This window comes from Triturus cristatus, chromosome 9, assembly GCF_964204655.1.
Source record: "Triturus cristatus chromosome 9, aTriCri1.1, whole genome shotgun sequence".
Classification (NCBI taxonomy): Eukaryota; Metazoa; Chordata; class Amphibia; order Caudata; family Salamandridae; genus Triturus; species Triturus cristatus.
The window spans coordinates 815,484,208-815,500,081 of NC_140592.1; positions in this window are offsets into that span (position 1 = coordinate 815,484,208).

Below are 15,874 nucleotides of genomic sequence, written 5' to 3' on the forward strand. Positions count from 1 at the left end.
CAATAATGAATGTCAGAATGCATGCATATAAAATGCATTCATAGATGCAGATCGTTTTGTAAAAGTGTGTTCTCATATTGATTCCTGCACAGAATGGCCAGTATTGTAAATTGTTTGGTATTAATATAATATTTTTCTATTTCTCCACAAGGACCTTTCTACTATCATTTAAGTTTACATACCCAGTACAGACAGTGCATTATTATCGTGGTTTTAAATATTTTATTTTCCCTAATTATACAAAAAAATCAAAACCTCACCCACATTGGATTTAGTTTTATTTAAATAAAAGTGAACATATTCAGCGACATACCTACTAAAATATTTGCAACGTGTTTCCGAAGTTCAAGCTTCTGGTTACACAAACTATTTTTGAGATTTTTATTTTCATGTCTGTTATACCTATTTTGTACTTTTTGTATATCTCATGTCTGTGCTTTGCATAGCAGCGGTATCGCCATATGAATCTCTTATACTTTGTTTTTAAAGCTGACCTAGTCTTTCGTATATAGTGTCTACGAAACAACACCTTTTTTGCTGCGAAGATAGCATATTTGGTGTTAAATCTAAGCATAAGGTCAGCTCATGGTGCACTTAAAATGGTTCAAATGGCAGACTTTTGTTTAAAGTGGTAGTTGTAAGCTGACCCAGCCTTCCATAAAAGGCAAAAACGTGCTCCGTTCTTGAAGAATTGTAGATCTCGCTGGTTTTCGTCGAAGGAAACAGAAAGATGCCAGAGGAAACACAATCGCCATGGAGGAAGGGCTTTACAATCCGTGCAGGGGGGACATTATCAAGAGCAAGGAAACGGCTATAGGCTCCGGGTGTTAACATTTTGCAGCTGCCTTGTGTTTGTTTCAAGGCCTGCCAGAAAATATAGGCAGCTGTGCAATGCCCTGCTTTGAAACATGCTAAACATATCCCGCAACGCAAGCTGCAAATATCTATTTTTAGCGTTTCCTCGTTTAGCCAATTTTGCCCCTGCAAGATTCATGACATGAAGTATTGTATTTGCTGATTTTCTGCTTGCAAGTGGCTAAAACCTCTTCTGGATATGCATAGTGTTAAATGTATACATTAGATAACAGTAGTACTAATGTGACGCATATCGTCTTGCGCAGACGCCATTTTGGTTGATGACTGATTCAACTAAACACTGCGAAAATGCAGGGAGGGGCGAAGACGCTGAAATCCATATTGTAGGGAGCAGCTGCAATCACAGACAGAATCTACTGTTCTCATTCATCTATGGAAACAGCAATTGCACAATGTAAACATCCATTAAATGCTGTTGGGTGATAGAAAACATTAAGGTCCCATCATCAAATCAAAGCCGGAATGGGGTTCATCCAAACAAGGCAAGGGCTGAAGAGGACTGACCAAAAGTCCCACCCTGTTATTGTTGCTGGTCTATTCTCATTATGTTGACATGAGCTCTGGCTAAATCTGCTTGTACCCTTGCCTAAAAATGTGACCACCTTCACCAACTTTGGTTCTGAGGTTGGTAAAAGGCCATATTTAGGACTCACGTATTTATAGGTGGCTTTAGTTCAGTGGTACAAAAGGAGGTGGTGATGGACGGAGCATCAGAACCAATCAAACACTCTCACCCAGTCAACAGATCTGGGTTTGATCCATCACCGTTCTTTAGCCCACTCTGCCACCCCAGTTCAGACATGGCCATATGCAAATCAGTCTGACCCTGTGCCTCATGGGAACAGTCCAGCCCGAACTGCTAAGCCATGCCTTCCCTGGACCGGAAACAAGCTTCCTAGGACCGGTTTCTGGCATTTCAGCCGTCTGCAGCCAGGCTTGCTTGAATCCAGTGGCAAAGTGAGCAAGGGACTCACGTCTGAGCATACCCTGCCAACTTATGGCGAACAAAGCTTTGTTCGCCATAAGTTGGCAGGGTATGCTCAGACGTTGAGTCCCTTGCTCACTTTGCCACTGGATTCAAGCAAGCCTGGCTGAAGACGGCTGAAATGCCAGAAACTGGTCCTAGGAAGCTTGTTTCCGGTCCAGGGAAGGCATGGCTTGGCAGTTCGGGCTGGACTGTTCCCATGAGGCACAGGGTCAGACTGATTTGCATATGGCCATGTCTGAACTGGGGTGGCAGAGTGGGCTAAAGAACGGTGATGGATCAAACCCAGATCTGTTGACTGGGTGTGAGTGTTTGATTGGTTCTGATGCTCCGTCCATCACCACCCCCTTTTGTACCGCTTAGTTCAGTGTACAGCAGCTTAATATAGTGCTAACATGTCCACTTCGGTGTGTTATACATACAATGAATAGCAATATTTGTCGGACTGATGCTTAAGACCATCAATTGGTAGTACGATCAACAGTAGTTGCACAGGATGGCGGTATTAGTAGTGGTCAAAGATGCTTTCTTTCATCTAACAAAACGTGTGCTTCAGACGGTCTGTGATGTTCTTTATCAAAGTCAAATAGGATTTGAGTCCCTTTGTATCTCACAGCAGCGGTGTGGCCTTGGGCACACCACATGCCACTTTCCAGTTGGTGGATTCGACACACCCTGTTCTAATTATTTTCCTACAGATGTGGAGGAACAATGTACTTTAGTCAAATATTATGTTTGTGATTAGCCTGCAGTGTTCTTATGTGTCATGTGCAGCTACAGGTCCAGAAGAATTAGTACTGCTAGGTGGCCTTCACCTAGGCCAATCAAAAGTTCCTTTTTGCTGTCAACAATGCTATTCCCACGCCTCCCATTGGTCTATCTGAATCGATTAATTTATGTACCCCATGTTTTACTGTAGTTTTCTTCTGACTTCATTTGAAAAAACCGTGCCAAAATTGGGAGGGATACAAATCGGTCTATAATTATCTATATCTTAAGAACCCTCCAATGGAGTCTTTGGGAGCGGATGACCTACTGCCCAGACACTCTCTTCTTGGCCAGGGATGTGCTAATGAGATCAGTGTTTTCAGGGTTAATTTAGTGCTTGAAAAACGCCTTTACTCATGATGCTGGCCTGGGCAGGGATAAACGAAGTCTGAGATTTTTATTTTCCCTTCCGCTTTCCTTGCAGCCTCAATTCCCATGATCTTAAAGCTGGAGAATAAGGAGTCGGGAGAGGATTATACGATTGGATGACAATGGGATTCTCCATAGTAAACTGTCCCGTTCTCTCGAACCTTATTCTCTTTATAAATCTGGTGGCTTAGTGGACTATTGCATCCACTGTAGGGGCCAGTGTTTGACCTCATGGTTACAGGTTCAATTCCTGTAAGAAAATGAGCACCATTGAGTTGGGTAATAATACCAAGATGCCCACGGGTGAACATGCACTTTCCAAACACACGTTATAAAATAAATGATGAAAGATTTTGACAATTTATTAGAGTCACACTTGAGGTAGGTCTCAGACCTTCGAGGTTTGTCATCACCTTCCACATTCGAACTTACGACGGAGCGATTCGGATCTACGTACAGCGAGATCTCTCCACAGAGCTATTGTGCCCGTTTTCTACTGGATTAAATTCTTCGGCCCTGCTGATTCATTAAGCTTTGCCTTCCTTAATCATTCAAGGGATTTACACCCTCCTTGGTTTTCTGTTCACGCTCTTCCAAATAGGTGCCTATGCGCCCTACCTGTCTTTCAGGCCCACGAGGACCGTTTCATGGTATCCACTCCTCCCACTCCCCATCACCGTCCTGAGGAAGACACCGCCGTAAGGGACTCATTCACCTACCATCCTCTAGGGGTCGAAACGTCGACATCTGTTGCACTAGCCAGTCTCAACAACAGCGATCAATCACTGTGTTATGTACTATTGATTATGGCTTTGGAAAATTGTTTTTCGATAATGTATGAATAACTGAGCTGAAAACATGAGCCTTAATTTCTTGTAAATAGTGGATTTTGTGAATCACACTTACCTTTATTCACTCCTTCATCCTCACTGCAATCACTTTTCCCCCCTCCCCTTCCCCTCCTGGGGCACTTCTGGGGCACTTTTTTTACCATTGTGTTAAAATTGTTTTGAAATCTTTTTTAAAATTGTTTTGAATCATCAACAGTTCAGTGTGATTAAATAACACTGTGCAGCAGGCTTAATACGTTTTTCACATTCTTTGTAAAGTAATATTCGTTTTGTATACTTGTTTGTCCACTGGGACCGCTGTTCCAATGTACTGTTTGATACCCAGGTCCCACTGACTTTACTTGGGTGTACCCTTCTAGGTAACTAGTCATATTATGAACATTTTAATACAAACTCAGTTCTTCCTTCCCCCCTCTACCTTGGTGTAGTTCAGGTGTAATAACATTGTAGATATACTTTAGAACTAGATATATGTGTATGACAAGGTGGCATCACTTAATACAGTCAGCATTCTTCCTATTTTTACTGTCTGAACTCTGGATGGCAGTCAAGGTGTCACAGCCTAGCAACGCAGAACAGTGCACATGTTGTACAGTTTTACCATTTATCATTCAACCACATTTTCATAGTTCAGTGTTCCCCCTGCCTCGAGCAAATCCAGGAGCATTTCCCCCACGCCCGTGTATCATCCTCCAGTTACTAGTTCTGACTAATATGTTTTATTCTGACCTCCTCTGCTACTGCTCATTCCGATACATCTCGCAGCCACTCCCCGTGGCTTGGTGGGCGTGCATTGAGCCATTTGATAGCAATTCGCCTCTTAGCAAGCAAAAGCCCCAGCATTAGGAATTTACGGGTAAGTTTCTTTTTAACAGGGGCAGGAAGAAGGCCCAGCAATACCTCCTGGGGATATCCTCAAACTCCTAGTCGGTGGTTCTTTTTAAAGTCGTCAGGACCTCTGTCCAAAAGGGTACCAGTGCCATACCATATGTAAAAAGTCGGCCTCTGGCAATCTGCAACGTGGACACCCATCCGGCCTCGTAGGGTAGACAGCATGTAAGGTCCTAAGGGTAAGGTACAGTTGGTCTACGTAATTGTAAGAGTTTAAAACAGGCATTAGAGCTAACTGCTCATGTCTCCTCATGCACCTTGCCCCAGTCACGTGATGTTATATCGACCCCTAATCCTTCCTCCCATCTGGCATGTGCACTCGGGTTGATCGCCCGGGAATCTTCCCAAATCGCAATGTATATATGTGTGATCAGTCTCTGGCCCCAACCATGTCCAACAGTCTATTGAATGTCTGAGAGGGTGCAGGTTTCTCTGGGAAACTAGGCCAGAGCTTGGGAACTGTGGCCGACCTCTTGCTGTATTGTAAATACTGTCCTGTACCCAGTGCAAATGAATCTTCTGCATCCTCCCCGGTAATAAACTGTCCCCCCCAGATATAAATCACCCAGTACTTTGCATCCTCCTTCTTTCCATTTTCTCATTGACATAGTCTTCTCTATTCTTATCACGGGCCCCCACTTAGTTATAGAAGTGCCTCCCTGTCTCCAGGTGTAGGCCTGCTCTTTGACAAATGTGGTTTTAAAGAGCGAGCGAGGACTGCCGATGATGAAGAATGACACCAGGTGGTGTGTGAGGACAGTCCATTCATTTTTTTTTAGATGCCCAACAGCACATAGGTTACAGGCATAGTGTGCCTTTAACCCCCGTAGGAATCAGACATTTTGTCAGGGTAGCTTCTTGTTGTGTGATATTGGTATTTCTTCGCTGCCTATATATCTTACAAGGTGCACTACACGAGATCCTCCGAGGGTACTTTCGGGAGCTAGACACTTTTGTTGTGGAACTATTGTGGTTCACGAAGTGATTGGACTACACATGCTACGGCAAACTTGGGAAAGAGGGGGCATTGAACTCCCTAATCTGAAGTACTATTATATGGCAGCGCACCTTCAACATGCGGTCCAGTGGTTTGACAAGGGGTATAATTGGGAGAATAGATTGTTGGGGGGACTGAGAGGTCCCCGAGATCTACTGGAGCTCCTAATGTGTGGGGCACAAATCCCAGACATGTTCCCTCACCTGGTTAGACAGATGGGTTGTTTATGAGAACGGGTGGCCACATTAGTCCTCCGCAGGGCCCCATTCGCACAGGATATGCCAATATGAGCACTCAAACCCATAGTGGTTTTTAAAGAGCGAGGACTGCTGATGATGAAGCATGACACCAGGTGGTGTGTGAGGACAGTCCATACATTTTTTTGAGATCTTCAACAGCACATAGGTTACAGACATAGTGTGCCTTTAATCCCCGTAGGAATCAGATATTTTGTCAGGGTAGCTTCTTGTTGTGTGATGTATGTTCAACGGAGGCCAGCTTACCCTGACTACCCCTTAGCCTCTTGTTCCCTCCCCCATGAACATTAGGGGTTTGTGTGTTTATAAGCGAAGCAATACCACCATCTTGACCAGGGTCGTCTTTCCCATCAGTGATAGGGGGAGGTCTTTCCAGAGTTTAACTGATGCGCATAGTCCAGTGAGCACCTTCTCAATGTTCAAATCCAGGAATCTCGACTTCGTTGTAGCTATCCTAATACCCAGTTAGCGTACCCCCCCCTGGACGCCATGCCACACCAGCTGTGGGAGTAGCACGAGGTCCATGCACACCGGTACCCCAACTGGCATGAGCTGCACATTTTTGGCATTCACTGAAAGGCCGGAGACTCATGCAAATTCTGATAATGCCAATTGCAGGACTGGCAGTGCCTTGGTCGGTTCCCGCAGGTATCCAGGGCGTCATCCGCACAGAGGGAGATTATGTGCACAGAGCTTCCTACCTTAATCCCCCAGTGCAAGTCTGCACCGCAGCAGTACCACCAGCAGTTCTATTGCTATCGCGAATAATAACGGTGGCAGGGGAAAACCCTGTTTAATTCCTCGGCACAACGGGAAGGACTCTGAGACAAAACTACCAGTGCGAACCCTGGTGGTTGGGGCAGTGTGCAATAGCTTAAGCCACATGATAAACCTAGGCCCAAAGCCCATTTTCCCCAAGACCTGCCAGATATAATCCCACAAAACTGAATCAAAAGCCTGTTCTATATCAAAGAACTCAAGCGCACATGGACCGTCTCGTAGCTCAGGGACATGGAGGACATGAAACAGCCTTCACAAATTAAACATGGTGCTCCTCTTAGAGATGAACCCGCACTGATCATTGTGTATAAGTACAGGCAGATAGGGAAGCACTTGGGACGCCAGCAGGCTGCTCAATATTTTGGTATCAATATTTAACATCGAGAGAGGCCTGTATGACTTCACTTCTTCTACGGCCTTACCCAGTTTGGGCATCATTACCACAAGCGCCTCAAACACACTGTCTGGGAGGTGCTCAAATCTGTATGCCTCCTCATATACGGAATATTTATGATAAAATTCGGGAGGGGGGCCATCATCCCCCGTTTTTTTTGCAGGCTTCTGGTACTTCAGTGAGACAAGAATCGTTTCCCTATTGAAGTCCGCCTCAAGGATGGTCCTATCTTCTGGTCTCAGGCAGGGTAGATCCAACCCTGCTAAAAAGTCTGCCTCATTATGGTCCGTCTCCGTCGTCCCCTCCGCATATACATCAGTAAGATAGCAATTCGTTTATAGCCGCTTTTGATGTTCCTAATGTGCCCGTTGAGTCTCGCAATGTCAAGATAGGTTCTAGATTATCTTGTTGCCTCACTAGTCTAGCCAGTAGTGCACCCCTTTTATTCCCTTTAGCATGGAGTCTCTGTTTGCCCTCCGTGTGAGTGTATTATTCCATTCCGTGCCAGTCATCAAGGACCATGCCCCACAATTGGCACCATTCTTCTAGTCGTAGGGGATGTGTCAGGAGTGTCTTTTCTACTTCTAATAGTTTTGTTTAGTCTTGGTTCAGGTCACGCATCAACGGTTGGCGTACCCCATATATTTTACTCAAACACACTCTCATGGCTTCCCAGTTGTGAGCCCTCATGATAGAGCTTCCCCAGTTTTCTTGGAAATAACGATCAAGTGCCTCCCGGACCGTGGCCCGGAAAGGCGAGTCTCTCAGTGCCTTGGTCAGCAGGTGCCATAACTGCACCGCTGGGTGCACCCGTCCTCTCGTCAGGGAGGGCAATAGTCGGGAGTGGTCAAAGACATACTCGCCAAATACGTTACCTCACGGGTCAGGACGCAAGGCCTGAGGTCAAAAGGCAGTAATGTAGTCTACTGTATGTACCCACTGCCGGCCTGTAGCAGGAAAATGTTCAAGAGCTCCGGTGTCTTTCCTGCCATATATCCAATATCCCAATGTCCCGCATCAGTGTCTGCAACTATGATGTCATGTGGGGTTTCATATGTGCCTTAGGAGGTTCGCGGTCTAATGTATCTAGAACACAGTTACAGTTGCCGGCGAGCTGTCTGTCATCAGTTAGGTATGGGGCCACCACCTTTGCCACCTCAGTAAAAAACTGTGGATCATCCACATTCAGTCCATATATAGAAATAAGGCAGAGATCTCGCTCATCAAACACTCCGGACAGGATCACAAACCAGCCTTCAGTGTCCACTGCATGGCCTCTATGCTGAAACAGCACCCAAGAGCCACCCAGATCAAAGTACCCGGTACAAACCCAGAATACGATGTTGCATACAGTTACCCCCTCCATCTTTTACGCAGGGCGGGGAGACAGTCCCCCCAAATATGTGTCTCTTGTAAAAAAGCAACCGACACATGATACCTCTTAAGATATGCATCTACTCTCTGACATTTTTCAGGTTGGGCAAGTCCCCTGACATTCCATGTCAGGAATTTAAACGTCATTTCAGCCATTCAAACGAATCTGCATAGTCAGGCCAGCCACCAGCCAGAGCACCAGACTTCACCCCTTCACATCATCTTTCATTCATCCACCTTAGTTGACACCTGTCCCCCCATACTGAAACAAGAAATAAAACTTCCCATACCCAGAATTCCCCACACCCGCCAACCTGTCCCACCTTACAAGAAGTGACACTAAAACCTACAGGTCCCGCCTATACCCAACTTTGTATTCATGAAACTCAAACTGGAGCTTAAAATAACTATTTTGCAGTGTTAGGGGTCAGTGCACCACGACCAGCATCAAAGAAAGGAAAAAACTCCCCCTCCGGCTACCCCACCGCAGCCAAATGAGCCCTGGTTCCTATATGTTGAGGCTATGCACCTCTATACCGCTTTATCTGGTCAAATTCTTTGTTAGGTCACCCCACTGTACTATGAAAGACCAAAAAAAAATGGGACCAAAAAACAACAGGCATAGGTCTAGATCACCATTTCCTCCCCATTCCCTCAGTACTAAACGGTGAACAGGACGCCTCTGCTAGGCTGGAGCACAGAAACGTACAGCCCCCCATTAGGGTCCCCAAAGGGGCTCTCAGCCACGCCACCACCCACCATTGCATCTGCTTCTCAACCCTGGCACCCCATAAAGGGAGCAAATTATGGGCGGCCATCATCTGCACTGTTGTGCCGTACTCAGAGGCACTTCGTCTGTCCAGTTTAGATGTTTGCGTCAGAACAAACCTCTATTCATCCCTGCTGGGCTTGGGAGCCTGTTTGTGTGTTCCTCCTGACTCGTCTATGTTGCCGGGATGATTTGTGCCTAGCCATTGGAGTTTGTGTTCTCGGTCTTCCTGAAGTCTGAGACTTGGGCCACAGCAGCGCATCCACCCATTCTGAGGCCACAGCCACTGAGTGGAAAAAGTGTACTTTTCCCTGGCGAATCACCCGGAGCTTTGCAGGAAACATCAGACTGCAGCGCAAATTAAGTTCACTGAGCCTCCCCTTAACTGCCAAAAATGTTTTCTGCTGCCCCTGGACCTTTAGTGTGTTGTCTGGAAACACAGAAATCATGTGGCCCTCAAAGTTCGGTGGGCCTTTCACATGCACCTGCTGCAAAATTGCGTCTCTATCTCTGTAGTTGAACAGCCGGGCGATAATGTCCCTCGGTGGTGCACCCGCGTGTGGAGGCTGCAAAAGTACCCTGTGGTCCTGCTCCACCATGAAGAATTTGGATAGTTGCTGTGGGTGCATAATCCTACTCAGTGAGTGCTCAAGGAACACTTCCGCCGACTGTCCCTCCGCCCTCTCTGGAAATCCCACAAAACAGAGATTGTTTCTCTGTGAACGGCCCTCTGCATCCACTCGGTCCTCCAGGTGGACAGGCAATTTTTGGAGGGAGGGTACTGTCTCATCGAGGGTCACCAAGTCCGTTTGCAGATCCGCCACAGCACCTTCTGCAGTAGGGACTCGGTCTGCAACCCCCGTAGGTCTGCTTGCAGCAGAGTGACATCTATAGCCACGGAATCTATCTTAGTGACCAGTTCTGTCCATGTACTCTGGATGGCCGCCATGAGGTCAGATAATGTAGACTCCTGTGCTTGGGCATCCACGGGTGATAGTTCAGCAGGTCTTGTGTGGGCCTCATTGGCGCCTCCCTCCGGCAGGACAGCCTGGGTATAATTGTCTATTTTGTTGGACTGCGTCGTCCTGGTAACTTTATCTTTCCCCATAGCAATGGTGTCTCTGAACTCCCTCATCGCCAACTGCAGGAAGGTCTTGCTAATGTGCACCCTGATTTTTCCTTCCAGTAAAACGGCACACTATTGCACTCCAGTGGGGGTAGTTATATGGCTGTAATGAGCAACCTGCGAAGTTCAAATAGATCCAACACAGTGCAGTCCAATGGCGGCCTGCAACCGGGGGAGGGGGGTACATGTCAACACACAGGCCTCAGTTGTTGTAACATCGCCAGTACCTGGGGGCTTCCCCACCCAGGCAACCCCACAGATACCAAAGAGTTAACCGCATAAGGCCACTGGGGTCCTCCAGTGTCCACCAAATTTCTCGGGGGCAACAAGCAACCACAGCCAGTCCGGGGCCGCGACAAAGTAGTCATTTTTACACCAGGCCCTATTCACTCATCCCCAGTGGATCACCTGGGCAACTGAGCTCAGTGGTCTTCCAAGGCGAACAAGCTCATTGGCCCATGCAGCAGGCCGCAAATAGATCTCGGTGCCCCTCTGGTCTCTACACAGCAAGGGGCCGCCACACTCAATACAGGGCAGTGTCAGATTGCTCAAGGGCCATCTCTCCATCCCAGCAGCTGCTGCCAGCCATGTGACCACGGTCCCAGGGCCCCCGCAGTCTGCACAGGAAGTCCCAGTCTCAGCCGCTCACCTTTCCTTCCCTGGACCACTACTTACTTCAGAATGCCCATATTCGGAGCCCACAATGGAAGCGGCGCTCCAGGCGGGTTTGTTCTGACACTGATCTCACAAGTGCGCCACACAGCTCTCCGGGGCGGGCAGCAGTCCTCCTTCTGTCTGGCTTTGCCGCCGCTCTCACCCCCCACCACTATCAGGCAGGCAGCCCCCGCCCAGTTTCAGAACTTGTCGCACTCTCCTCAATTGAATGCAAAGCACAGCCGGGGTCCAAGCTGTCTATTGGTGTAGTGCACAGCAGGATGATGTTGGATTTCCAGGTTTAGTGGCAGAGCTCTCTCAAGATGCGACCGATGTCTTGGGCAATCAGGCCACGCCCCCCCCCTGGAATATTCTACGTAACAATAGCAATTCAAACTTTAAAAATAATGAATCACTATTGTTAATAAGAATATTCAAATTGTAATGTGCCTTGGCAGTGGTACGCTCAGCAGGAAGTTATTTCAACGTCCGGAGGTCCGGGGACAAACTGTGGCTACCTGAACGTTGCTGGAGGTCTGGACTATGTTTCCCAAGCACTGGATCATCTACTTTTGGGCGATCCCTCAGAGGGCCCAAAGGCCAGTGATTCTTTGTTTCTGGTACCTCTTTACCTGTGGTGTGCAGGGGACTTGTGCCATTAGTCCAAGGGAGTCGGGAGTTGCTTTGGCTCTCAGAGGGGTCTCTCTGTCTGGAGAAACTGATCTTTGGTTCAGGACAAGTCACAATCATACAGTTGAAGAAAGTTTGCCACAGGTGCAGGGTATCACGCCTTTGGTTTGTGCAGCTCCTGTTGTCGCAGACTCAGATCAGACTCATCCATAATGCCAAAACAATTGATAATTCTATAGCAGTTGCCTCCACTGGATCCAAATCCCTTTTCAGGCGCAAACAAACCTAGCTCCTCCAGGCTCCGACATGCCTCTTTCTTGTACCTGGGGCCCAAGATTCTCTGAGTAACTCCTGAGCCTTGTCCAAAAGGTCTGTAAATTGCTCTCCTCCCCTGAAATCTTCCATACAAGAAGGTTCAAAACCCCTTGGATCACGTACAGATGATCTTTTCCTTCTGGACCCAAACCTTTTGAACTTTGAATTAAAAATGCCACCCCCATTGTCAACTCTAACATCCATAGGAACTAAGGTTGAGATACCCAAAAAGAGCAATTAGATCTAATTTGCATTTCTGTTGCATCTGCTTTTAAACATATTTTGTGCTCCAGACAGAATTTCAAAATCTCCTTGACCAACTGTCACCCAAGCAGTTGATATAACACCCTACAGAAATATTTTCAGTTTTCAATAGGACATTGCAATTCTTTAACAAACCTTCAAAACATTCCAATGCAAACACACCTGCCCTCATCTCCAAGCCATGTATGTGACTTAACTTCTCCCCCATGAACCATCACTCAACTTTCCTCTGATGATCTAAAAGTGCTCCCCAGCCAAACAAACTTGCATATGACTCCAAAACAAATCAGGACACATTCCAAAGATAGCCCACCCAATCCATGAATCTAAATTTTTGAGACACCAATTAAATTCCTCCTTTGCTCCCTGTTAGAAATTGAGTTTCGGGATGGCAGAGGTATGCACCCTGTCCAAGCAGGAGCCACAATCCTAGTCAGGGTAAGTCAGATATATACCCTAAATTAACTTGTGCTCACCCTCTGGTAGCCTGGCATAGAGCATTGAGGCTTAACTTAAGAGGCAATGCGTAAAGTATTTGTGCAACACTTCAAACAGAAAATTAGTGAATACTCCACCCAAAAACATACCAACTCTGGTTAGAAGACGAGAGCCTAATTTATGGAACAAAGCAAGACCACAATGACAAAAATCCAATAAGTAGAACCAGAGTTATGAATTTGAAAGAATAAACTGAAATGTGGTGCTTATAAGCATAAAGTGACAACCGGGGCTATCTGGTCACGCTAGACAAGGTCAAATCCAAATGTTCAGGCTACCGCGATGGAGGGTAGGTCGGATAAAGGGATCAGCCTTGGCCCGCTGAAGCGGTACCTTGGTTCGCAGTTGCATCCATGTTGAGGACAAGATGCGAGGAGCAGAGGAGGTGATGCCGCATTGTCAATCCCTTCAGATGTAGGCAATGCATTTATTTCAATCTGCGCAAGTCAGATATGCATCGTCGATGAACCTCAAGATGTAGGCGAAGTGTCCTTGAGCCACACAGGTCAAGGATGCGTGGAGAACCGGAGGTGATGTGCCGTGCAGTCAGCGATGCGATGTGTTCTGTCCTTACAGCAATGCCTCGATGGAGATGAGATGGCTTCAATCCTTGCAGCATCGGTGATGCTTCAGTGTTGATGGAGATGTGCCTGTTCCGAACGGCTTAACGACGGCGATGTGTGAATTTAACCATTTGCAGCACTTAATACCCACTTCCAAGGGCCCAGAACTGGATTGGCAATACTTGGCAGGCCACGACTCTCAATTGGCAGAGTCAAGGTGCTGTGGGCAGATAGGTTGGAAGGCTTTACACAGGAGGAGAGCCAGCAAGCCATTAGAGTCACTTTGGTTCGGAGTTGGAGAGATGCCGGTCCAGTCCTTCTCACTTCCAGGCAAGGAGGGCAGCAGGTCAGCACAGCAGAACAGGAGTCCAGCAGAGTAGCAGTCCAGCAGAGCGGCATAGCATCCACAGATCCAGAAGTGTACAGAGTTGGCGGTGTCAGAGGTCCAGCACTTATATCCAGTTTTGCCTTTCAAGTGGGAGGGCCTTTCAAGTGCACAGAGTCCCTGTCCTTCCTGCCCTGGCTGCAGACTCACAACTGGGGAGTAAGCAGCCCTTTGTGTGTGGACAGAACATAGACTAATCAGGTGTAAGTGAAGCATTGCTCAGTGCGGTCCCCCCATCAAGGCAGTTAATGGCCAATTAAGGTTCATAAGATCACACCTAAGCTCGCATTGTGTGTGGCTGCCTAGAGAGAATGTACAAATCCCAGCTGTCAACCACTCCAGGCGTGTATTCAAAGATAAGCAGCAGGCACTAAATGGCTAAAGTAAGAAAACGGAAACTTTCTAATAGTGGCATTTTCAGAATTACAGTTTAAAATCTGACTTCACTATAAATTGTGATTTTAAATTGTGATTCACATCACATCAAACTTGGGTGTCCAATCTCTCCGCCATTGTAAATTTCACTTATGCAATGTGATAAGGTACTTAGAATTACCAATATCCTTTAAGCCTAAACTTGAAGACTGAAGGAGATGGTTGCAGTAGTAAAGATGTGAGTAACAATAGGGTTATGCATCCCAACTGTCTTTTTGAGATTACGTTCTTGTGCTTAGGTTATGTGTTTTGAGAAATAGTGGGGCTTATGCTTAGATGTTGAGAAGTTGGAGTTGTTATTGGACTCGAAGTATTCCCAGATCCACATATAGATATATATGTAAGTTGTTAGTTGAGATTGTGGTGTTCTTTGTCTGCTACCGGTTGTGGTTACTAATTCATGAGGAACCATCAACTGCACAATTGAGATAGGGACTGTAAAAGTTTGTTGTGAGAGAACTAATATTGATTTTTTTCAGTGAAACCTGCTGCGCAAAGGGGAAACAATTTCAGTCAGGGCGATCTCCTGCTGGTCGAGATTTAATTTGTGTGGATATATGTGTAGAGTCAGAGGATGTTAAAACCTTTTTTCTGATTGTTTCTTGTATGAATGGTCTATTTTAAAGTTTTTAATGAAGCAGAAAAAAAATATTTGTTTATTGTGCTTTCTTAGAGCTGTAGAATTTTGCGTATAAGAAAATTGTATGGGGATTGAATCGCTGCTAGGAGTGAAGAGTGAAGAGTTACGTCATATAGTGCCTCGATGAGATAGGTCAGTTAATGTGTAGTGATGCACTGAAATTGGTTGACGAGTCATCAAGTATTAAGTTGTGATAGGTTGTGACAGAATTGAAGGAAAGTACTTACGGATACGGAATTGTAAACTGAACAAAACATTGAAGTCTCTGAATTTGATTACTGTGCATTTACTGTTGAATATTTTCAATCATGAATTGTTTCAAATGTTAGAGATTTGATGAGGGGAGATGAGTGAGCCCAAATTCGGAAGGGTGAAGAGGAACCACCGAAAGGTACGCCAGCCCGTTATATGGTGACAAAAGTAGGGCTCCATACATGTTTGTGGCTTCGTCAATGGTGCAAAATCATTGAAAATGAAGGATCGTTTAATTTACACAATATGGTACCATCGATTTAAAAAATATTGAACACTTGCAAGAGAAGTTATAAGAAATGAAGCCACCTCCTAGATCTAGACAGTGTGAAGCGTTAAATGCTTGGGAGAGCAATCGACTATCCCCCTGCGACGCCAATCATTCAAATACTTGGGAATCTGGATAACCCTGCTTCCGGAGCTGGAATGGGCTCTTAATCTCACACCGCTAGTCACGAAGGCCAAGGCTGATCTCAAACGATAGCAGTCTCTCCCGCTTAACGCCCTCGGAAGAGGGGAGCTTTTTAAAATGATGATCCTCCCCCGCTTTTTATATCTTCTTCAAAATATTACCTTTCATCTTCCGGCCGGTTGGTTCCGCGAGATTGATGGAATACTTACCTGTTTTTTATGGGGAGGCGAGAGGCCTTGTGTGGCCCTGGCTCGCTGCTGTATTCCTCCCTTTGATGGAGGTATGGGCGTGACCAACCTCCACCTGTACTACCTGGCCACTAGACTCATTGTAGTGCATGACTGGTTCGCCGGTGGCTGGTCTGACCCGGCTTACCATACCAAGTTTAG